Source organism: Melopsittacus undulatus, chromosome 8 (assembly GCF_012275295.1).
Source record: "Melopsittacus undulatus isolate bMelUnd1 chromosome 8, bMelUnd1.mat.Z, whole genome shotgun sequence".
Classification (NCBI taxonomy): domain Eukaryota; kingdom Metazoa; phylum Chordata; class Aves; order Psittaciformes; family Psittaculidae; genus Melopsittacus; species Melopsittacus undulatus.
The window spans coordinates 19,789,964-19,812,746 of NC_047534.1; the positions used below are offsets into that span (position 1 = coordinate 19,789,964).

Here is a 22,783-nt window from a genome sequence, read left to right on the forward strand (position 1 = left end):
ATAGAATCATAGAATCATAGAATCACAGAATAGTTAGAATTGGAAAGGACCTCAAGATCATCTAGTTCCAACCCCCCTGCCATGGCAGGGACACCTTACACTAAACCATATCACCCAAGGCTCTGCCCAACCTGGCCTTGAACACTGCCAGGGATGGAGCATTCACAACCTCCCTGGGCAATCCATTCCAGTGTCTCACCACCCTTACAGTAAAGAATTTCTTCCTTATATCCAGTCTAAACCTCTGCTGTTTAAGTTTCAACCCATTACCCCTTGTGTCCTGTCACTACAGTCCCTAATGAATAGTCACTCCCCAGCATCCCTGTAGGCCCCCTTCAGATACTGGAAGGCTGCTATGAGGTCTCCACGCAGCCTTCTCTTCTCCAGGCTCAACAGCCCCAGCTTTCTCAGCCTGTCTTCATACAGGAGGTGCTCCAGTCCCCTGATCATCCTTGTGGTCCTCCTCTGGACTTGTTCCAACAGTTCCATGTCCTTTTTATGCTGAGGAACCAGAACTGCACACAATACTCCAAGTGAGGTCTCACAAGAGCAGAGTAGAGGGGCAGGATCACCTCCTTTGACCTGCTGGTCACACTCCTTTTGATGCAGCCCAGGATACAGTTGGCTTTCTGGGCTGTGAGCACACACTGAAGCTGGCTCATGTTCATTTTCTCATCGACCAACACCCCCAAGTCCTTCTCCACAGGACTGCCATGAATTTCCTTTTTGCCCAACCTGTAGCTGTGCCTGGGATTGCTCCCACCCAGGTGTAGGACCTTGCAGTTGTCATGGTTAAACTTCATGAGGTTGGCATCAGCCCACCTCACAAGCGTGTCAAGGTCCCTCTGGATGGCATTCTTTCCCTCCAGCATATCAACCAAACCACACAGCTTGGTGTCATCGGCAAACTTGCTGAGGGCACACTCAATTCCATTGTCCATGTCAGCGACAAAAATATTAAACAAGACCAGTCCTAACACCGATCCCTGAGGGACACCACTCGTTACTGGTCTCCAGCCGGACATTGAACTGTTGACCACAACTCTTTGAGTGTGACCATCCAGCCAGTTCTTTATCCACCGAGTGGTCCACCTATCAAACTGATGACACTCCAATTTAGAAACAAGCATGTCATGTGGGACAGTGTCGAACGCTTTGCACCAGTCCAGGTAGATGACGTCAACTGCTCCACCCCTGTCCATCACTTTTGTAGCCCCATCATAGAAGGCCACCAAACTGGTCAGGCAGGATTTCCCCCTAGTGAAGCCATGCTGGCTGTCACCAACCACCTTGTTGTTTTTCATGTGCCCTAGCACACCTTCCAAGAGAATCAGCTCCAAGATTTTGCCAGGCACAGAGGTGAGGCTGACTGGTCTGTAATTCCCCGGGTAATCCATTTTCCCCTTCTTGAAAATGGGGGTTATATTTCCCTTTTTCCACTCGTCAGAACTTCACCTGTCTGCCATGATTTTCAAATATGATGGCCAGTGGCTTAGCAACTTCATTCCCCAGCTCCTTCAGGACCCCCGGATGGATTTCATCAGGTCTCATGGACTTGTGCACGTTCAGGTTCTTAAGATGGTCTTGAACCAGATCCTCTCCTACAGTGGACCCAAGGTCTTCATTCTCACAGTCCCTGCATCTGCCTTCCAAGATTTGGGTGGTGTGGTCAGAGCCTTTGCAGTGAAGACCGAGGCAAAGAAGTCATTGAGAACCTCAGCCTTCTCCAAGTCCTGTGTAGCCAGTTCTCCCAAGGGCTTCCGGAGGGGGCCTATGTTGTCCCTACTCTGTTTTTTAGCCACTACATACCTATAAAATCCCTTCCTATTATCTTTAACATCCCTTGCCAAGTTTAGCTCCAATTGGGCCTTAGCTTTCCTAACCTGGCCCCTAACTACCCTGACAACATCCCTGTATTCATCCCAGGCCACCTGTCCTTGCTTCCACCTTTTATAAGCCTCTTTTTTCTTGTGAATTTTTCTCAGCAGCTCCTTATCCACCCAAGGAGGTCTCCTGGCCCTCCTGCTGCACTTCCTTCTAGTTGGGATGCAACACTCCTGAGCTTGTAGCAGGTGATCCTTGAATATTAACCAAGAGTCTTGGGCCCCCTTGCCCTCTAGGGCAATATCGCATGGAACCTTACTAAGCAGGTTCCTGAAGAGCCCAAAGTCTGCTCTCTTGAAGTCCAGGGCAGTGAGCTTACTGCACGCTCTTCTCACTGTCCTGAGGACCTCAAATTCGACCATCTCATGATCACTGCATCCAAGACTTCCTTGGAGAGTCACATTTCCAACGAGCCCTTCCCTGTTGGTGAGCACAAGGTCAAGCAGGGCACCTCTCCTTGTTGGCTCCTTTATTGCTTGCAGAAGGAAGTTGTCTTCCACACAGTCGAGAAACCTCCTGGATTGCTTGTGCCGGGCCATACCGTTGCCCCAGCAGATGTCAGGGTGGTTGAAGTCCCCCATGAGAACGAGGGCCTGTGAGCGTGAGGCTTTTCCTATTTGTCTGTAGAGTTCTTCATGCACAGGTTCCTCTTGATCAGGCGGTCTGTAACATATCCCCACAGTAATGTGTCCCGTCACCGATTTCCCCTTAACCCTGACCCACAAACTTTCTGTTAACTGATCACCTGTCCCCAGACAGAGTTCCATACTCTCCAGCCTATCCCTAACATAAAGGGCAACTCCCCCTCCCCTCCTACCGGGCCTGTCTTTTCTAAAAAGCCTGTAACCTTCCATTCCAACACTCCAGTCAAAGGAGCCATCCCACCATGTTTCGGTGATGCCTATTATATCATACTCCTGTACATGTACCCACATCTCTAATTCCTCTTGTTTATTCCCCATGCTACGAGCATTTGTATAGAGTCATCTGATCCAAGCTCCAAATGAAGCCAACTCAGTGGCTGGAGCAGCTGGAATATCACTACATTGCTCGGAGTATTTATTATAGGTGCTGGCAACTGACTGGGTGTGTTGGGATGGAATGATGCCCCCCTCCCCCAACACATCTAGTTTAAATCATCCTTGACAAGTCTGGCAAGCCTCCCAGCAAAACCACTCTTCCCTTTCTTTATCAGAGCAGTTCCACCAGCCCCCAGTAGGCCTGACCTACAAATGTGGGCCCCATGTCCAAAACACCCAAGGATGTTAAGTAAAGTCCAAACAGGTCAAACATATTGGCATCGATACTCATGCGTTTTGCACTTTCACAGGAAGGCCAGCAAAACTCTGCACTTTTCTCTTTGGAAGTCCTGTTAAGTTCGAATCCCATGAGAGGGGTGAGAACTGCAGATATCTGTGAGGAGCCTGCAATGTGGAGGAGTTCTCATAAAGATAAAACAAACCAACCAAACAAACAATAAAAAAAGTTTAAACTTTCAAAGAGGTTTAATAGAAGTATATTCTGAAAAAGTATGTCAGCAGAGTAACTCTGCATTTAGCTAATTTCTAAAACGCAGTAATCAAAAACTATTTAATCACATTTCATGCTGGGGTTTTTAAGAGTATTGACCTCCATGCAAGTAATCCTGTGCTGCTGAGAAAATCATGAACTAGCAAAAAATCAGTCACAATAATTACAGGATTAAAAGATGAATCCATAATTTCCTTCCTTTCTTCAAACAGAAAAGCTAAAATATCTCCTCAAACTTAGAAAAGCCCAGAAACAGTTGAACAACATAAGTTTGCTGGGTCATCTAGTCAAGTACTAAGGTATGACAAGTCACAGCTGCTTCAAAGTCAGGAAGAGATTTCACAATAAGAAATATGTGAGATCTGTACTTTGTGTGTGTTTATTCCTAGTAGTTATGTTGGATTCAAGGTGTCCCTGCCTGTGGCACGGGGTTAGAACTAGATGAGTTTTAAGGTTCCTTTCAACCCAAACCATTCTGTGATTCTATCAAATCCCAAAGTGTTGATTTTAGAAGGCCTTTTTTTGTTTGTTTGTTTAGCAATAACCACACGAGGGCAGTAAGCCCTATCTTCAAATGATGGAAGTGGTTTTTCCTCGGGTTCTGAACATGCTGCTTTATGTGTCTGTTCAGCAACATGCAGCTGCTGCTTTCACATTAAGGACCTAATATGAGACAATGCAGCACCTCACCAAGTATTCAAAGTGAAAATGAGTGTGAAATCCTGAATCAAATTCAGGATTCATGAAAACAAGACCATTTATTAGGGACCTATTATTGTGGCATTTTTAACACGGCATCCTTCTAGAGCATGTATTGTTCCCACATGAATTCTTTTTAAAAAATCTTTTTTTGTGTATTTATTTTTAAACTCAAAATCTGCCTGTGTGAAGTTTGTGATTCCAGTCTTATTAGCTTCCTACAAAATCCACTTAAAATCAGTCTACCAGAGACATCAGCACTTTGCTACAAACATTAGGCTTGCATTAGGGTATCCTGAGAAACATTGTTCTACTGTTTTCATGGGGTTTGGTAGAAAGCAGTGTTTCCTTGCATTCTGTGATGTTTCACAATATTTCTCTGGTACTCCGTGCTTGAAATAGTTCAGAAAAGTCTTTGAAGGAGAGGCGCACTTTCAGTCCCTTCTGTGACCACTTCAATTTCTTCTATATTGTCATATACAAGAACATTGAGACTTCTCAGTTCTGTATGCTTTTAATAATTCCATATACTGATGGCTTTCTTATCTCAGCCATTTTTTCATGGAGCCTTCTGTTTCTTCATTAAACTGCAGGAACATATTTCTGTGTGGTGGTATTCTAGTAACTGATTAAGTCACCTCTGTGATTCTTAAATCCATTAGTTTCCCAGGTACAAATGCAAACTAGACTTATTCTTACAGATGAAGGTGTAAAGCTCCAACATGCAGAACATGTGGCTTTGCTATAGTCGTTTCCTCACTGACAGGATTTTGAAAAGCAGCCTGGCAGATAGGGCTTACCTAGGAAGCTGACCTACCTACAGATTAGTAAATAGGCCACAGAGTCATGTAGATTATAATTCTTCAGGTCCTGGAAAACTTGTATGTGAAACAAGTTGATCTATGCTTCCAGTTACCTTTCCTTATCTGTTCTTAGTGCTTTCATGTGTTTTTGATGTGAGGTTGGAATGCACAGAATTTGTGCTTGGTGTACAACCACAATAACTGAGCAGAACTTCACTGAACTGAACTACTCACAAAGTCCAGTGGATGCTCACTTCAGTTCAGAAAGTCAGCTGAACGGCACAAAAGTACTTGTGCATTCCTTGGTTTACTTTCTGCTGCCCATCTTGATAGGCGCTGAAGTTAATGCTGGAAAATAGGTTAGTGAAAAAATTTGCAGTATGTAACAATGTTTATTACTCACTAGGATGGTCTGATGGACATGAAGTTGTTAAACATGACTAAATACTTCAATTTCTCCAAAACCTGAAAAATATTGTAGTGCTTTTCTAAGACCTTTACCCACAGAGCCAATCTTGCATCTGCTTATGTTTCTGTAAAGAGTATCACAAACCTCACTGCCTCCCGCACTAAGTGTAAACCACTTCTTCCAGGCTTGCTTTGCTTTTAGATACGTAGACACAACAATGTGCTCAGGAAATATTAAATTATAAAAATATTATAAAAATTGGCATTTTGCCAATTAAGCAAGGCAGAAAGACCAGCATGATGATTTGTTCTGGAAGGGGCTTCCTTGTGCAGTGAGCAGAATAAATACAAAGAGCAGAACAGAAGACTACGAGAATAAAACAACCTTAAACTAACTTTTGAATCTGGCAGTTCTCCAGCCTTTGAACAATTATCCTCTCTAGTAAAAACCAGTCATTGACTTTGTTAGTGTCAGTTTCTGATGAAGGTTAAAAAAAAAATACAGATCCTGGGTTTGCAGCTGTAGTTCGAGCATTATAATTGGGAACCATTTGTTGTAACACTGTATTTAAAGCACATTATTGGACAGTCTGCTAACTAGTTCATCAGACTATGCTGCTTCACTCTTGGAGAACCAGGGCTTGGATCAGGATGTTCTCATGTGTCATAGGCAGTTATGAAATTTCAGCATAACTGTGGCTATTGCCCATTTGGGGTACTATTTGTGAGTATCTGGCACTGCTTTGTCAGCTGTGCTGCTCCACTCATCCCCAGCAATGTTCCTGGAGAGCACTAGAGAGGTATGGCAATGTTTGCTTGCCTTTCAAATGCATGTGTTTCCTCTCTTCCCAGTAAGGATGCAAGAAGTTTCAGTATCATCAGGGCCAGCAAAGGCAACAGGGCACAACAGAGGTTGGAGGGGAGGAAAGTGAATACCAGAATCCTCCAACAAATTTCATACAGGCAGAGTGAGGAAATAAAATATCTTTATGCATTAGCACAATGAATCAATAAAGTAGCTGCGATATTTGCTACCACAACAAGTACACAAGCATACCAGAGTATTTGATGAGGAAGATGGTGTGGAGGATGCTGAGGTGCAACAGTTGTGGCAAGGACAACACACAGAGCATCATGCCATGCTAGACCTGCCCCTAGCAGCAGCCTACACACCACTACTGCAGGTGAGGGGCTGCTTCAGTAACTTGGATGTGCGGTATAAGTATGCAGGGAGACTTCAAACGGCTTTTCTTCCAAGCAAATGTTGTCCATGCCCAAGCTACCTCTAACTTACTTTCTCATGTCCTGCTCCAAATTCTGGAGAATCTTTTTCCCTCTTCTTACCCACTCAGCACTCTGCTTTGCTGAAGTTGGTGGTACTATAGATGTTAAAGGAAATACATTGCAAATAAATTATGCTTTATTATGGCTGCAGATACAGAAAGATAAGGAAATTCAATAGAAAAGGTACAAAGGTAGGTTTTAATAGTATGTATGTGTGCATTTGGCTTTGACTGAAGACAAGACTTGCATATGCTGCAGATCTACAGGGTCTTAAAATCTCTTGGCTACGCATTATACATCTGAAACAAAGTTTGTGGAATTGAGCTCATATTGCAGCCTGTTCATAGAAATCTACTGCTGCGATAAGAGAGCAACTACAACACAGAGAGTTTTTACTTTGGCATGAACATTATACTGGAAGTTAGCTATGCTTCAAGACTGTGTAGTTAAAATACCCTTTTCTTTCCTGAAACAGTAGTTGAGCACTATGGGTGTATGCTTGATTGCTGTAACTATGATGTCCTTGCAGACCTATGTGGGAAGCAAACAAACGAGTTCTGCTTCCATCTGATAGATTACAGCAGGAAATAGTATATAGAGTATCTGTTGCCTAATGAGGGGGAAAACCAAAAAAAAGTAAGTCTGCAGTACAGACTCTTCCAGTTATGCCTTGCAATTGAAACTGTTAAGGAAAACTATGTTATCAATTTGAGAGCAACTGACAGTCTGAGTGAAAGATTTTCAACTGACAGTGGGTTTTCCTAAATATTTCACTAGTGCGCATAACAGTGTCTTCCCAAAAGTGTCTGCCAGATCCTGCAATCTGAACAAATGAGCCTCTAAATAACTTTCCAAATAATCTTTACATAAACCTCTACTTTTTGCTAAAAAAAATAATGGTGTGTATTTTCAAGCCAGAGAGTTTTCTTTCTCAAAGTTTATCAGAGTTTAGGGAGTATCACACACAACCACTATTAGGTTTCAACATTCACCATGGCTTTTTCTAATACACATTGACCTTTATGTTGTGATTTTGACTTGTTCCATTACCTTAGAAAACCTTCAGCTACATACTTTCTTTTCAAACTTTGGCCAGCCTCCATTTTGCTACTGTTAACATAACCTTAGGTACATGCTGTGAGGCTTGTAAGTCATGTCCTTCATACCCAGGATGTCATTCATCATCTCACATCTGGGATGATATCAGGAGATTCATATTCCTCACCCAACATGACTGTGAGGACAAAGACAGAAGACAGAAATACGCAAAGTCAGAGAAAAAAAGTGAAACATTAGAAGGAGAAACTAAAACCAGCTTATCTAAAATTCTGTGTGTGGGGCAGATTTGTCACTTGCTGTTCTTACCAAAAAGCCTCTTGATATGTCTCGTTTTGAGTGGACAACTCCCTACAAGCTTGCCCAGAAGGGCTATCTCATCTGAATGCTCATCTGTATCTGTATGCTATCTCATCTGTATGCACCACTATTCATTTTGCTCTTACTGGTCAATATGTATTAAAAATAACTTGGAGAGATAATCAATTGCTTGGAACATCGTGCTTTGGGTATGCAGATGTCACTTGATTTCTTTTGGACTCTTCTGCCAAAGGTGCTCAGGCACTTTTAGAAAATCTCAATGGAGTCTACCCATGGTTGCTTGATTGTAAACTTAGAATTTCCTGAAAAAACTTTGGTATCTGCTAAGTTTATAGACATTTTAGTAAGCAGCATATTAGACCTGTCCTCTTCTCAATGGATATTGATTAGTGCATGTATTCACTTAGTCCCACAGTCATCTCTTCAGAGGTAATGTTACTACAGGTAAGAATATCTTAGGTATATAAAATAGCAATACCAGACACTGGGAGCATAACCCCAGCCATGGAGAATTCTTGGATCAGAGCTGGGGCAATTAGGTGGGTTTTCACCGCCCAAGAAGTTGTCAGTGTGTAATTTCTAAAGCAGTAACATATTACTTACCAGTTAAATAGCATCTAAAAGTGTTCACTTTCCAAGGAGACCATAAAGTCTACCTAGTTTGACAGAGCACTGAAAAGGTACACTTGTTTTACTTCGACTAAAAAACTCTAAGCAAAACCTGTGGCATATTCTGAGTGATCATTTTGCAATTCCTTAATCAATCAATTTAAAAACAAAATGCTTATTCCACTTGAGAAAAATTAATAAACTGAAAGCAAATAATCAGTTCTAAAAATTATATTGTTTAGGAGAAGAGGATCATATTTATTTTCCCAAAGCATCTTTCTGCTGTTGCAATCGCAGATGTACTCTATGGTCTCTGCTGGATCTGACTGCCACAGGATAGGCAGATAACACTTTTGCCAACTTGTCAAGTGAGGCTAGTAGTATCCATTTTATCTGGTTAAAAAAAGCAGGGCAACACACACCAAATCACCCTGTTCAATTTAAATATCTGTTGAACTGTTACTGTATCTTCATGAGTAAGTATTAAGAACTGCAAAGACCAAGGCAGATCAAAGTCTGAGACATTACTGTGCTGGCAGAGCTTGGTGCTGGCAGAGCTTGGTGTTACTCAGTGTAACGACAGTGCCTGAGATGGTTGACTCATAGCAATAAGGAGGTCTGGAAGATAGGAGTGATCTGGAACATGTAAACTGAAATTTCAGTCTGCACAGATAAATATGACTTGTAATTTATTATTTTGATTTCTTTGGATTACGAGATCATAATTAATTACTAAGGAAGTCTTACAGCACCAAACACACGTGGGCTGTGCTGATGAGACTTGCAATACTTTTTTAGAATTTAAAAATATGTCAATTACAGGGAAAAAATTGACTTACCTTTACAAATCAATGAAAAGTTGCTACAGAAACACAGGCCACATTGCAGGCCTCTAGGTGACCACAGCTGCAGCCATGAGAGGCAGAATGATCTTAATGCCCTTAGCTGAAGAAACATGGTAAGCAGAGGAGACTGAGAACTTCAGCAGTGCATGTTGCCACTGTATCATAAAAGATACAGAATGTTCTGATCAGAACAGTCTTACAAAAGTACCTGGCTTGCTCTTTGTGGGTTAATAGATGAAGAGAGCCTGACCTAGGAATCAGTGTCAGAACCACTGGGACCCATTCACAGGGTTATCTGCCAGCTAAACAAAGCCAAGTCAGGTTTTGCCAAGTTGCAATCTATGCAGCCTTATGTAATGCATTTCATGTCTTTACTAAGGTTAGCTGCAGGAGGCTTAGAGTCATGTTGAAGTAAGCACTCTATCTTGATGTTCCCTAATTAATGACAGCTTGCACAATTACTTGGAAAACAAAATAATTAACACCAGCATCTGTTCCCAGCTGACTGATCCCTCCTGATTCCATGTGTAAATGAAAATGTAGACTGCAGACAGATATGTACAAAACTCCTGGTATAATAAGAGAAAACAGATTTGGGCAAATTTTTTTATATTTCAAATGGAAAAGGCACCTGGAATATTGAATAAAAAAAAAAGGACCCAACAAGACATTCATACATAATGGAAAACATACAGGGGTTTCTTCTAAGCTATTACCTTCTCGTAACTGTCTGCTATGGCCAAAAATACACACATATGAATATTGCTGAATCTGGGGAGGTAGCTGGGTTTGTAGTGATTTATTCTTTTGTTTTATTTCTCCCCTGCTCATATTAACAGATCTGAATCCATCTTCTTTTTCTCATCCTCCTTTTGCTTTCATCTAGGCTTTGTTTACTTGTGAAAGAATAACATCTTAAAATTACATCATTAGGATGAGAACACTAGAAAGGAAAATTCTGACCAGAAGGAGGTTTTCTTTTCATTGGTATGGCATGATCTTAAGTGTAAGGGAGAGGCTTAGTCTCTAGTGTCCATGGTTCTGGATTTGGTCACATGTTTATGTGCTTTGGAGGCTTCAGCCACATCCTGGAAATTGCAGCAGGCAGGAGTATGTGGTGGGTGGGTCTGCCCACAAGGGAAAAATTCATGAATCCCAACCCATAACAGTTCAAGGAAGAGACTTCATACTCATACCACTGCAGTCTGGCAGGGCCATAACTTCCTTCTGGAACAGATCAGTCTTCCTGCTATTACCATACCAAAATCAAAGAGAGCTTCAGATACTCAAGCTCTGAGCTCTTGAAAGTGACCAGTCCATTACAAATTTAAAAAGTACTCATTTCAAACTGAGGCTGACACATATGCTTTTATTTTAATTACTTTAATGATTTTGTATTTTTTAAAGAATGTAACTACTTTTGCTGAGATGTATTGAGTGTACTTATATCCTTCAAATCCTAGTATTTGCTGAAGCAGGGGGGTTGGCTTATGCTTCCCAGGAAGGCCAAACTGGCTCCACTTCATTTCAAACATCCAGCTTAGGACTTCCACACAGAAAGGGCCATAACTGAAAGCTGTTGCTGGCCTACACCTTTTGGCAGCCCCTACACAGCCCCATCAAAACAGGGGCTCTCTGCTTGTGCTGCCTCTTAAAAATCTCATTCACCTACCGCCTCAAACTAGCCATGAACATGAACTCATGTTCAAAAGAGAAAGCCACCAACAAGGCTTCCCATGCAGACCTGAGCCAGGAGTGAGAGTTGTTAGTAGCCTTCACCTTCATTTGAGGCCTTAATCACAGCCCAACTGTCACGCATGTTCTGTGCTTGCATAGCCTCCAAACTATTTATCTAACCTACTGCCTAACTCTAACCACAGGCCAAAAAAGAGAACCTCCACTGAAGTTTCCCACTCAGATAGGTCAAGGCTAAAGCTGTTTATAACTCTCAGTTTTCCTTGGCAGTTTGCTCACATAACCACAAATACTAGTGCTTTGCACTTTCTTTTCCACACCTGCCCCTTCCCCTATCCAAAGCTTTGATTCCAAAGAGAAAGTTCTCTAGCTAGGGCTCCTGCCTGGGAAGGGCCAGGACATAAAACTGTTGCTGGCCTGCACCTTCTCTTGCAAGCCCCATCAGCATGGGGATCTGAACATGTGCTGCCTCCTACGGATCTTCCTCACTGACTGCCTCAGTGTAGCAGAGCCGAGGTCCAAAAGAGAAAACCTCCAGCACAGGTTCCCAGATGGAAGGCACCAGGCGTGGAAGCTGCTGGCCCTCACCTTCCCTTGGAATCACATTCACAGCCCCACCAACAGTGCCATTGTGCGCATAACTTCAACACCAAGCCCTCCGCTTTGCCAGAGCCCAGGAAAGTAGAGGATAGCCGTTGTATAGGGCTTCATGCAGAAGGGGATGGGACTGAAAGCTGTTTGCAGGTCTTCATTTTCCATGGCAGTACCTTCACAGCACCACCAAACAGGTCCCCTCCATGCAGTGCCTTCCCAGGGTGCGCCTCTTCCCACACACACTTACACCCCGAGGCCTCTCCTCACAATCCCCAGCTCTGCCTTCCCCAAGGCAGCTCTATGATCACGGAGACGATGGCTCCACGAGCTAACCTGCTGCAGCCTCAGATCCTCCACCTCAGCCCCCTCAGAGCTCCCCTTTCCCCCTGTCCCGGGGTCACAGCTCAACCTGCCAATCACAGCCCAACCCGCTCCTCCCCGCCTATCAGTGCTCACCTCGCGTCCCGCCTTCGCTCCGCCCACATGGGGCGCGCCCTGCGGTTCGTCCCCTGCCCCGTCCTGGGCCCACCCCCCCGCCTCCGATAGCCAATGGGGGAGCGGGCGGCAAGCGGGGTGTGTGAGGGAGGGGTCGTTGCTCACTCGCGCCTTGGTCGTACCGCTGCCCTCCTTAGCCTGCCTTGCCTCAGCGCCGGTAGTCGCCATTCTGTCAGCTGGTGAGTGTGTGTGTGAGAGCCCCGGTAGCCGGCAGCGAGCCCCCGGTAATGTGGAGCGCAGGTCTACGGCCGCCGGCTTTCCCGGCGCGGCTGGGCTTAGCTCCGGCGCCTGGGGGCTCCGGCTGTCTCAGGGGAACGGAGTACGGGACAGCGGCAGGCCGTGTTCCGAAGTACCCGGCTGATTCACTGCGGGCTTCCGCCTTCCCCCTCGCTCCCCTCCTCCCTTTCCCATCTAGGACGCGCCCACAAGAGAACCGGCGTCCGCGCCGGGACTCAGGGAGGACGAGACCGGAGTCAGGCGGACGGGCTCGGTTGGTCTGGTTTTAACCTGATTATTATTAGAGCATGCATGAAGATGAGTGGTAAATGTGCAGGTGCGCCGGGTGCTGTTTCCCTTAGCGGGGCTTATCCTTGCGGGAGGAAAGTGTGACAACGCAAGGCGGGTGGTGGGAGCGGGACTAAACCCCGGCGATGCCGGCGGGCCAGTGAGGGAGGAAGGAAAGGCCCTTACAGTGTCCTTGGTATCCAGCTTGCCTTTTCCCCTGGCGTGTGGGTTAGTGCGCTACTGCCGCAGATGAGGCAGCGGGAGGAGGCACGGGGCAGCAGGAGAACCACCGATCCACGAAGATGACATCGGTGACCCGCAGCTTCGCGGGTTAGTGGCACTGCTTTGACCCTTTGCCAAGGCGAGTTTCAGCTCTGTAGAAGTGTGTGTGCGGCTTGATGTAAGCGGTGCGTTTGCAAGTGTGAGTAAACTGGTACTAAGCGTGTGTGTGTGAGAAAGACTGGTCCCTATGCTCATGTGATTGCAAGAAATGAAACCTCTAAAAACTATGGTCGCTGCAAACTGCTTTTGAGATAAAACACTTTCTGTCTGTTTTTTTTATGGCGTGGTAGGTTTACTGCCTGTGAGTGCTAATTAGACTTGTTGCAGAAGGTATGTTAAGATTTTTGCAGCATCTCGGAACATTTTTTTTTCGTCATTTTTGCACAGATTTCATTACTTCCACTATGGTTTTTGGCTTAAATAAAAAAAAAAAAAACCACACTAAAATATGACTTCAGTTATAATAGATCCATACTAGTGTTGATGGGACTGTGACAGAAAACGCCTTGTCTGGGAGGAGAAAAGTGCAAAGCAGGATCAAAACGAGTATCTCATTCTTCCTCTTACCTGGCAATTTGTCAGCACTTAAAGGACAATCGCATTGGAACTCTGCAGTACAGAGTAGGTTACTGGACAGAAAACTACTGCTTCCTTATCGTATGTTTGTAGGAGTGTAGCACTGAGAAATGGGATGATCCAATGCTTTCTCTCTTCTTCAGCAATTGTGTTTTCCTGAGTGTCAGACCTCTTCTATTTCCTGATCTACAAGCTCTTCTTTGTGTTTTCTGGCCACTGTGAATAGATGCTATATAAAAGAAGTATTGTGGTCTTCATTGGTAGTTAGCAGGTTCTTTTCCTGTTTTGACCATACTGATATGTAAACTAGTAATTACCAGTTAATAATAGCACGGGTAATACTGGAGGTAAGCACTGTGAATCTTTATTAGCTTAGGAAATGTATTACATGGTTACCCAGGTACAAGGCTTTGTCACAGCTGTGACTTGAAGAGCCCTTGGATCTACTTAGTGTTCAAATTTGGGGGTGTCACAGCCTTGATTCGAGAGCTCCTTCCTGGTATAAAACGTTATTCTTAGTTAAAGAAAACTAACATCAAACAGAGGGTATTTGGCACTGAACCGGAATAGGAACAGTTGAGTTGTACAGGACAAGTGCACCTTTCTTTTTAACCTCCGTGTTTTGAGATGTTTTCGCTTCCTCCATGGCCTGCGGCCCTTCTCCCGGGACTGCCGCGGCCTGGCAGTGCCCCGGGGCCCGCAGCGGCGGGGGAGACCGGTGCCGGTGCCCGGGGCGGGGCAGGGCCGTTGTTGGCCTGCGCGGCGCTGCGGCGGCTCGACCTTTCCCCTACTTCTTGGAAGCGGTCACGTGGGCGGGCGCGGCGCGAGGAGAGGGGGTTGAGCCGGCAGATCTCTGCGGTGCGGCTCACGCTGCGGAGCGAACACAACCAAGTGCCGGCTCTGGAGCGGCCGGCGACTAGATGTGTGCTGGGCATGGACCGTGCTCGTTTGCTGCGTGCAGGGGTAGGCGCCTCCCGAGCGTGACGGGTTTTGGAAAAGCTTGGGTAAAAGGCGATCTAAGTGAATGCTTGTCTGTAAAACAAAACAACCTCCTCCTCCCCTCTCACCAACTGTATTTGTTTTTTAAATATTTCCAAACCATTTTCTTTGTTCGGCAGTGTGCTGTGTCATAGTCCTGAACTATGATCAGAGGCCTGGAGCGGCTCTCCTATGAAGACAGGCTGGGAGAGCCGGGCTTGTTCAGCCTGGAGAAGGCTCCAGGGAGACCCTAGAGCAGCCCCCAGTGCCTAAGGGGGCCGGCAAGAGATCTGAAGAGGGGTTTTGACAAGGGCACCTCAAACAGGATGAGGAATGTCGAACATGACAGGACAAGGGTGAATGGCTTTAAACTGGCACAGGGAAGATTTAGGAATGTGATATTAAGAATTTACTGTGTGAGGTTGGTGAGCCCCTGCCCCAGTTTGTCCAGAGAAGCTATGACTACCCCATATCTGGCAGTGTTCAAGACCAGGTTGGATGGGGCTTGGAGCAACCTGATATAGTGGAAGGTGTCCCTGATCACGGCAGGGGTTTGGAATTGGATGGGCTTTAAGGTCCCTTCCAGCCCAAACTATTATTTGATTCCACATGTTCAGAAAAACAAGATCTAAATGACTGAAAAGCAAGCCTGGTTTTTTGAATGGTCAATTTAAATATTTTTAAAAATGTTTGGAACCAGTTATTCCATCTTTCAACCCTGCACAGGCTGAAAGACCTTATTCAGGTCTTTCCACCTTGTACAGTAAAGTATCTCCTGCAAGAGCAATCCATTCAGTTTGCCTTTGGTCACCAAACATTGTTGTCTCTCTTCCAGGAGCTGCAGAGTATTAAAATGTAACATCATGCACATCTCTTGGAAGTCCTGCCATTCTTGAAATATTTGCTGTTACAGTGAAGATACTAATTCTTTACTGCATGAGCATAGAAGCTCATTAATGCAAGGAGAGTGAGAGAAGGGATAAAACTCTTATAATCTAAATACCTAGTTTTGTTTTTTTATAGTAATATTGAAAAGAAATACACAGATGTAGAGCCTACTTTTTAAAGGGGTGGGGAAGGCTTCTGCATTATATGATAACTGCCAGTGGTTTAGTTTTATGCTTATCTCTTACTCAGCAAGATTATTCTGAATTTCTAAAAAAATCAGACAAGGTAGCTTGCTGGGATGTGTACAATAATAACATGTACTGCAATAGAGACTAGAATAATCTAAGAGCTCTAGGAAGAGTATGGAATGTCCTACCCTGTACAGGGGGGAAATAACCTGTAAATAATGACAGTTGTAAAAAAAAAAAAAAAAAGATTTTTTGTTACATTTGTGGACCATGTCAGTGTTTTGGAGTCTCATTTTTTTATTGAAGTGTACCTTTTTAAAGCATCTTTTACAGGACCATCCTATTTGAGAAGATGAGATGCTGTATACTTCAGAAACTGTAGGGTTTGATATTCCTTTGTGTTAGCCTAGTAATTAACACATTGTTTACTATAGCCAGTCTTCTCTACTACTTTGCCTGACTGTCTCAAGTTTGATCAGGTGAGAAGACAACTTGTTATCTGTGGCTTTTCTGCTTAAAGTACCAGTGAAAACAGTCTGTTCTGTGAACATCTCTCTGAGAAAACTTAATGGCATGTGTTGACTGGAATGGATGTTACAAGCTTGCAGGCAAACACTTGGATGTCTCAAACTCCAGTCTGAACCTAGAGTTGGGGTCTCGCTCCTGAGATCTACTTGCTTATCACATGAGCTAGTGTTCACTATTGAGCCCTCAGAAATTACTAAGTGGGTAGCAGATGAACAAATTTTCACTCCACAGTTGCTCACCAACTCAGTCCTGTTAAATGAAGACTGATCTAGACAGTACATTCATCCAGTGCAATGGAAAGCAGTGTTTCAGAACTGCTGTTTGTGACTATTCACCCCATTGCCACCAGTTTTTCTAAAGTCCTTCCAGTCTGATCCAGTCCCTCTGAGCAGTTGAAAGCTGTGTGTGAATTAAAGCTCAAGCTGTTTTTCTTGACTTTCTGTTTCAGAGCTGCAACTGACTGCCATTGCTGTAGTGTAATGTCTATTAAGAGCTAGAAATACTGGAATGAATCTGCCTCTTATTGTGTCCTAACCCATTCAAGATTCCTGCTGCAGTGAGTTTGTTGGACAGAAGATTTGATTTCTGTGTGAGAAATAGATCTCAAGTCTGCTTTTTAAGGAAGACAGCTGTTAAGGTATGCTTACATTTCATTCACCGATCTGTCTGTTATTATGTGTTCCCTTCCATATATACTCAGCCCACTTTACTTGGGGTGAGGGATAAAGACGGGGATAAAGAAAGGGAAGGGGATAAAGAAATTGGCCCAAGATTCCAAAGGTGATGCCTACAGAGTGTAGCTAATATTCACCCACAGATGATCTTGGAAAATTGCTGAGGACAAGGCACAAGCTGATAGGTTTGTCAACAGGACAGCGAGTTACTGCAAGCTCCTTAGCTGTTCTGATTCTAAACTGTATGCTGTAAGTGACATTTGCAGTAGGTCACAGTGTTGCTGCACCTGGGAAAATACATGTATTAAGTTCTCCACTTTGGCTTGAACTACAGCATTTTTTAATTTTTTAGATGTGAGAGATTCTTTAAGGCACTTACAATTCCAAGGGACCACAGCTGTCGGCTATAGATGAGAGTGGAAATGTCTGGAGCCAATGATTAGCAATAACCAAAGATGAAAAATTATATGTCAAATGATTGCTGTTGGAGGAGAAGCTTTTGTCTCTTTCCAAGTGGCCTAAGCCATTTCAGTCATAGCATAATAATTTTATTTTGGGGACCCTGTGAGAACTGCCACATAAACAACAAATTCAGCATTTAGGAAGCTTAAACTGATCTGAATTTTAAAACTGCGTAAGTCAGACACAACTAAAGTGGCATGGATGGGCCTGTCAGTTTAACTTCATTTTCATCAATCAGTTATGATTTGATCTGAATGCCATGTTACTTCAAGTTTTAAAGGAGAGTGATTCTTTTGTTTCTGATTTATTTCTATTCCATAGTCATTAGGTTTACCTGAGAAGCCCTGTTGAATTAATTTAATCTACGTGACAGTTTATTGCACTGAAATTACTTGGTTTAACTCCTTTCAGAGTTCTTGTAATGAATTTGTGCCTGTAGAATATGATTAACCATTACAAGGTAGGTGAGTTATTGGTAAGACTTAAGAGCAACAGGTACCAGTATCTTGTATGCTTAAGCATGATTAGATATTATTGAAGGTTAGTATGCAAGGAAGACATAGATACTCTCCAGAGAATAACAGCAGCTGGTTAATCTTTATAGTAAGTTCAGAAGTCAGTGCCTTGCGGAATACCAGGTGAACTGTGAACAACCTGTCTAATCTGTCTGAGACTTTGATACTTGCAAAAGTGTAGCATACACTGTAAGAAAGTAGCTTTAGCTAGTAAAATATCCAAGAAACAGACACAAAAGAAACTAGTCTTTCTAGTCATACCTTTAAATGCTTGAGCTGTATATTTTGTACTGCTTACTGAAGATTTTGTAGATCAAAACCTGTATTTCCTTTGAAAGGCATAAAATTCTAGACTATTCTGAATGTTTTGGCCATAGTTTTAACTTTGTTCAACTGTGCATCTAAAGAGCACATGAGTAAAAGCAGTTTTGCTATCCTTTCGACATCCTCTGGTTAGCTGCCTTACTTAATTGCTCCTCTAGCATTAGGGGCAGGATTATTTAGGCATTTGTGTCAGATAGTGGTGGGGAGGCAGTCACTCCCATAAGAGCAGATGGGACCTTGAGTTACTGAAGTCAGACACTACAGTATATACTGTAGAGTGTATACTGTAGTGACTGAAACTGTTGCATTTATAGCAAACTCCATGAAAACACTTTAATGACTTCATTGGTTCATCCTATTAAATTAAGAAAGCCTGTATTATCAATAATATAACCAATGTTTCCTTTAGATAGGTATATAGATGTAACATTGAATTTCGATGGCTAATTTTTCAGGAGTTTGTACTGTTTGCTTCCATATCACTGCAGTATACATGGCACTTAAGGTCAGTTCCAGAAAACTACCTGCTGCCTTAGAACTAGCAGACTCTCATTGGACAGCATAATAGTGTTTAAAATACTAACACACACTTAAAAAACCTTGTAAAATGACACACTGGTGATTTCTAGTGAGGGCAAAATTACTGGAATAATGTTAAAAAATTAAGATGAATCATTGCCTGAAAAGTTAATGTAAAATCTCTGTAAAAATTCTACTGCAAAATCCAGCTTCTTTTATCTGCCAAACTAATAGTACATTTTTGTCAGTTGCAGATTTGTTCTTTTTCAGTGTTTGACTGTTACTACCAATCTGACTTCCAGGGTGTTCTGTTAATTTAGAATAACTGAAGTACAGGATTTCTTGTTCAGGCCTTAGTGTTCTAAAGTAAGATTTTTCTTTTATTATTATTTTTTAATTTCTTTCAATTTTTTTAAGCAGATCTGTTATGAGGATTCCTACATGAAATTTCATTACTTATCTCTGCTAGGTATACCATTAAAACTGTATTAAAAATAGCATTAATACTTCAAGCCCTTAATCCTCTTAGTGGCTCTTCACTGGACTCTTTCCAATAGTTTCATCTCTTTCTCTTACTGGGGAGCCCAGAACTGGACACAGTATTTGAGATGGGGCCTCAGTAGCAACACTTCTCCTAATTCACCATAGGATTCTGTTTGCTGTCTTTGCTGCAATGGCACCTTCCTGGCTTGTACAACTTGCTGCAGAGCCCTTTTCCAGCATTTAGTCTTCAGTGTGTACTAGTCTATGGGTTACTCCTCCTTAGGTGCAGGACATGGCACTTCTGTTTATTGAACTTTATACCCTTTCAGCCTGCCTGTTTCTCCCGAGCCCATTGAGCTCTGTCCAGATGGCAGTGAGATCCTTTGGTCTATCAGCTACAACACCTTGTTTCAGCCCCTGTACTCGTAAATCCATCTGCAGTTTGGTCCTTTCTTTTTTGTTTGTTTTTTTTTTTTGTCCTCAACGTTTTGACAGCTCTTGCTTTTGCATTGAACATCTGGAAGTGTCAAACTGATAAACTTCAAAACTTCTGCAGATTTCAGACAGTTGAAGACATACTTGATGAATGTTACTAAGACAGCTGCACTTATAAAAGTGTTTTGGAAGACACTAACCCTTTGCATTTGTGTAAGAATATGTCCTGTTGCTTGATGTGATACATTTTTTGGGGGCTGAAGAACTTTGAGTATTTTTCAACAGAAACAAACTTAAGCGACCTTGATCATCTGTAGACTGCATCTACTTCTGGGATGCCTGTGTAGATCAGTGTTGCCATTAAACTGTGGCTCGTGGCAAAGTGTGGAAGTAAACTTATTCACTAGCAAGTTATTTTGGGATGTTGGTACTGGCTTTGTTGTGCTTCACTGCAGAAGGTAGTCTGATCTGCTTTGTGTAGGTGGTATGAAAGCTTGGTCTAACAGAAGTATCCATAACAGAAATCTGAAGAGAATTTTGGAATAATGCATTAATATATTTGGGTGGACATCTCAGTGTTTGGAATTCTCTTGCTTTTAGTTTAGCATCTCATATGAAATTAACATATTTGGGCATAAAGAATTACTCATTGATTTCTACAAAACAGAATACATTAACAGTTTTTGTCTTCTAGGAGAGCAGAAAATGCAGATTTCTAGTAATATCTTAGGCAAGAGAAAATACTTGATCACTGTCTCAACACAAACACAGTGCGGGTGTTCTGGTGTTTTAATACTGGCTCCGGTTTTAAGTCTATCTCCAGACTCCAGGAATACAGTGAGGTATCCTGAAGAGTCAAAATATGCTAACCAATGGATATACAGATGAAACTTGTTTTTCTTCCTAAAGCTGTAGTAAGCTCACCTCCAGAAGTGAGATCTGGATAATCAAATTCTTCAGTGTTTTAAATATTTAAAAGAAGTCTCCTCTTAAGAGAAATTGTTGGAGCTCCAGAATTGTTTTCTGTTCTGTATGACTGCTTGGAACATTCAAGCAGTAACTCTTACTGCTTTGCATGTTGATAGAAATGGAATTCCACCCCCTTTTTTTCTTGAAAGAAACTGTTCTGGGGACAAAGACACTGGATCACTTGCTTGGTTTCCCAAGAACTTCTGAATTCAAGGTGTCTAGCTTTAAATGGAAATCTTAGTATAGTTCTAAGTATGTTTCCTAACTAAATTTGGCTTTAATGTACTTTCAACCACTATCTCTCTTCACTTCCCATCTTTAAAACTTCATTAAACAATGCAATTGTAAATGATGCAGTACCATTTTTTTTTTCTGCACCAGTCTATCCCTATGTGAAACCTGAGTGCTAAGCTAAATTTTGAAGTTGTAAGTTAATTTTTAAAAGGGAGTGAATTCTTTAAGGTCAGGGTTTTTGTTGGTTTTGTTGCTTCTCATTTCTTTATTGGTGGTACCTTGCAGCTGTATGATGTTATGAGGGCTTACAGATGCTTCAGAATTCAGAACTGCCATCATACTTCAAGATGCAGCATGTTCTAGCTCTTATTACAGGGACATGTAAAGCTGCAAGTCTACTCACCATCTATGACCAGTCAGTGGCTTAGGTGCCAGAGATGTATATTTGAGGGCTCTAAAGGTACGAAACCTGTGTGGGGTGGTATGTAGCAGTGCTTTTGGAGAAACTGTATGCAGCAGTCAGTGCTTTTCCAAGACAACTGTCAACCTTTTATTGCCAAAGTAGAATAATGGGAAATAATTGTTCTGTGAGCTTAGTTTGGTTACTGACAGGTGTATGCCCTCTGTAGCTATAAATAGATATCAAAAACCCAAAGTAAATTGTTGAGGTAGCTTGAAAGTGATGGTCATAAAATTACGTCTTTCATCAAGGTTTTGGCTGTTCTGAGTCATGTGAATAAGACTTTTCTGCAGTTTTCTTCTTAATTTGTTAACTTGCTGCTTTGCAGGAAAAAGAGCTATAGATGTGAAATCTACATTAGTTGAATAGTATGTCACTTTCTGGTCATTGTTTGGGCTCCTGCCAAGGAGAAATGGCAGGGTTTCCTCTATTCCAAGAGGAACAGGATATGGGGCGGGGGGAAGGGATTGCATAAGCCAAGCAATGTATGGGAAGCAAGTGGCTAAGATGAGCTCTGAGGTAAGAAGTGGCATCCCCTCAAAGCAGAGGAGTTGCTTTTTTTTTGAGATAGAGTTGGTGACTACTTGTTTGGGTTTTTTTGGTTGGGGTTTTTTGTTTGTTTTTTTTTTTTAGCACTATCATTTTATCCATATAAATCTTATGAAATCTACAGAAACAAACTCAATAGCATTTCCAAAATTAATGCTTCAGGAATTAATTCCTTGTTTTGTGCGATGTACTGTAATAAGTTTAATTTTTGTGTAGTGGCATGGTGCTTTTTAAGATGCACAAAGTAATTCTTTCACTGTCTTTTAGACATTGTATTCTGTGTTATGTGCTTCAGAGGGACATTGGCAACCACAGGTGACTTCTTGCATGCCTGACTAAATGGAAGCATCCTACACATGGGATCTCTTTTAGCTTCAGATTTTCCAGGGCTGAGGTTACAGGAGCATATAATCCCCAATACAGAGCTGACTATTCAGTGTCTGCAACCTGAAATCATAAGGTCTGTGAGCAGTCTGTGAGTTAAACCTCCATCTTCATAGTATAAATATCCTGAAACTGCAGAAATAGCAGTCTGAGGAAGCTTCATGCACAGTAGTCATAGCAGCATAGTTTTTCAGAACACCAGGTCTATCAGGACTCGGGCCTTCTGGTATACTATGTGTTTTCTTGACTTTGAAGTGACATTTAACCCAGCAGTTCTTGTTTATAACAATGGAAAAAGATGTGGTAAGTTTGGATTGGCTCAAGCAGAGGTATGAAAGGGAGGAGGAGAAACATCTGCAGTTGTTACAGCATGTCAGAACTGAAGTAAAACCAGAAAAGTGCAAGGAGGAGGCAGCTTTCTCCTTTAACTAAAAGCAAAACCAGCACAACCCTCCAACTGTAAAGGGACAAGTATGTTTTTTTAAGATACATTAATATTATGAGAGAACACTGTAAGGAAAGAAAATAGCTATTATCAAAGTAATTTCTTACTCTTAGATTACCTTAGAAATCATTGTGAATTGTTTTTCCCCTTTAAGCAGGACTCA

General features: G+C 42.5%; 1 protein-coding gene across 8 annotated transcripts in view; it reads left to right on the plus strand.

Annotated features, from left to right (window-relative positions):
• The first annotated feature begins 12,324 nt into the window (after window positions 1-12,324).
• The window catches only part of CPT1A (carnitine palmitoyltransferase 1A), a 44,191-nt gene continuing 33,732 nt past the window's right edge, over window positions 12,325-22,783 (plus strand). For 2 of the 8 annotated variants that reach the window (XM_031050319.2, XM_031050314.2), the window contains exons 1-2: window positions 12,325-12,402; window positions 16,616-16,804. The gene's annotated coding sequence lies outside the window, so the exon portion shown is untranslated. Of the gene's footprint in view, window positions 12,403-12,663; window positions 12,714-12,759; window positions 12,777-13,039; window positions 13,058-14,472; window positions 14,549-16,615; window positions 16,805-21,742; window positions 21,762-22,783 lie in introns of those variants that run through there. The other 6 variants (XM_031050316.2, XM_031050318.2, XM_031050317.2 and 3 more) reach the window with 6 other exon arrangements.